Source organism: Apis cerana, unplaced genomic scaffold (assembly GCF_029169275.1).
Source record: "Apis cerana isolate GH-2021 unplaced genomic scaffold, AcerK_1.0 scaffold3_AcerK, whole genome shotgun sequence".
Taxonomy (NCBI): domain Eukaryota; kingdom Metazoa; phylum Arthropoda; class Insecta; order Hymenoptera; family Apidae; genus Apis; species Apis cerana.
This window is the reverse complement of record NW_026893561.1, coordinates 115,001-117,500: the sequence shown is the minus strand read 5'-3', so window position 1 is coordinate 117,500 and position 2,500 is coordinate 115,001. Positions and strand designations below refer to the sequence as shown.

The following is a 2,500-nucleotide window of genomic DNA, read 5'->3' as shown; positions in this document are numbered from 1 at the left end:
AATGAGGTGTCCTAAGATCATACACACAAACATATAAAAATTGAAATATGAGACCAGAAACACACCCATTGGGCGAAAGGGAATCCGGTTCCTATTCCGGAACCCGGCAGCGGAACCGCATACCATTCGGGCCCTCGTAAGAGTGTTCGTCGGGGTAACCCAAAATGACCTGGAGACGCCGTCGGGAGATCCGGGAAGAGTTTTCTTTTCTGTATAAGCGTTCGAGTTCCCTGGAAACCTCTAGCAGGGAGATAGGGTTTGGAACGCGAAGAGCACCGCAGTTGCGGCGGTGTCCGGATCTTCCTCGGACCTTGAAAATCCAGGAGAGGGCCACGTGGAGGTGTCGCGCCGGTTCGTACCCATATCCGCAGCAGGTCTCCAAGGTAAAGAGCCTCTAGTCGATAGATTAATGTAGGTAAGGGAAGTCGGCAAATTGGATCCGTAACTTCGAATAAGGATTGGCTCTGAGGAGCGGGGCGTGTCGGGCTTGGTCGGGAAGCGGGTTTGGCTGACGTGCCGGGCCTGGGCGAGCTGAACGGGGCGTGGTCTTGTACCTCGCACCCCGGATCCGAGCTCGGTCCCGTGCCTTGGCCTCCCGCGGATCTTCCTTGCTGCGAGGCTTCCGTGGCGGCTTTGCCGTCGTGGTCGCTCTTCGGCCGCCATTCAACGCTCAGCTCAGAACTGGCACGGACTAGGGGAATCCGACTGTCTAATTAAAACAAAGCATTGCGATGGCCCCCGAGGGTGTTGACGCAATGTGATTTCTGCCCAGTGCTCTGAATGTCAACGTGAAGAAATTCAAAAAAGCGCGGGTAAACGGCGGGAGTAACTATGACTCTTGGTAATCAAATGCCTCGTTATTTTAATAGCGGTAGCGCTCCGCCCGCGCAAGAACCATCGACGCCGCTGCAACGAGCGTGATATATATCGTCCAACCGATCACGCCACCTAAGATCGTGAAAGCAATACGCTGCCGGAGGCGGAAAGCAATACGCCGTTAAAAGCGGAGGGCAACACGCCTCCGGGGGCGAAAAGCAATACGCCGCTCTGGGCGAAAAGCAGTACGCCGCTGGGGTTCGCGAAGCAATACGCCGCGGGTCCTGGAAACAGGACTTCTGCGGTGGTGCGAGCGGCGGGCCTCCAGTGGTTGGGATTGTGTGCCCTGGCGGTCGGACGTGTTTGCGCTGTTGCGGCGGCTAGTGACGCACCCGGAGAGGTGTGGCGCGCAAGCGGTGGTCGGTTCGGAACGGAGCTCTTGAGAGTAATAGTTGCTGGGGGCATGAAGCGCAATACAGAGCCTCTTATGCCCCAAGTCGTAGTTCGTACCTCCACGTGGTCCCGCTGGAATGCCTATCGATTGCTCTTCGGAGAATCATAGAGTTCGAAACCGGCTACGGCGAGGAATGGGCGGTGAGGTGCACACCGATGGGGAGCAGCGACCCCACCTACCCATAGCTAAGAGAGCGAGCGGTCGGCCGGCCGCTGGTGCTAAAAAAAAAAAAAAAATTTTTTTTCTTGCTTTTGATCACGTACGGAAGGTGAATTGAGGGGTACCTTGTGCCCACAACGTAAGTTAAACTTACGTATCGAATAAGTCTAGTGGCTGGCGGATCGTTCGCTCCCTTCGATGGCTTGTGCCACGACCTGGAACGGACCTGGAAAAGAGACGGAACAATTGGAAAAGTGTTGGGGGCACTCAAACTTCCCAAGATATCAAAAAACAAGCAAAAACATAATGTCAAGAAACAGAGGAGCCTCGGACGCGGGAGCCCCCGGCCCTGGGACTCCCGTGGCGGACTTGTCCGCAACAGATGAGAGGGCCACCGGTGACGACCAATGCTTATCCCCGGACCACGATTTGGATATGATAAATTTACCATTGAGCGGGCAGATTAAATGTTATTGGTGCTCTAAAAGGGAAAGATATTAGATTCCTCCAGGAATCGCAATACGCCAAACATAAAGACACGCAACACCCCCAAGAAGTAATTATATGGAGGTGCGCTGCATGCCATAAGGAGTTCGAAAAGCTCCATGGCTGCAGGTGCCACTTACCAAAGTGTAAGGGGCGAAAAATATGGGAGGGTGTTGCAAAATTCAAATGCGAGTCCTGCGAGGAATCGTTCCTATCGCAAAGAGGATTGTCTATGCATGAGAGACATAGACATCCGGCGATAAGGAACCAAAAAAGAGCACAAAGCACAAGTCGGGGAAATACAAGACCAGTCAGTAGAGCCTCGGTCTGGTCTAAAGACGAAACGGATCTATTAATCAAGTTAAACCAGCGCTACAAACATTTAAAACAACCAAATGTAGCGCTGAGAGAATATTTCCCCGACAAGACCCTGAAACAAATAAGCGACAAAAGGAGGCTCCTGCCCGTTCAAGAAGAAGAAGTGGCCACAACTCAAAGCGAAGCAAGATCTCCTTCCTCCGAGTCCTCGGAAGAAAGCATTTACGAATCGGCCACGGAGGACGAAGGAGGAGGAGAAATACGAGA

The 2,500-nt window shown here is 53.2% G+C and overlaps 1 pseudogene; it reads left to right on the top strand.

Moving 5' to 3' along the window:
* LOC133667733 (large subunit ribosomal RNA) overlaps nucleotides 1-2,500 on the top strand; it is an 8,795-nt pseudogene that overhangs the window by 1,928 nt on the left and 4,367 nt on the right.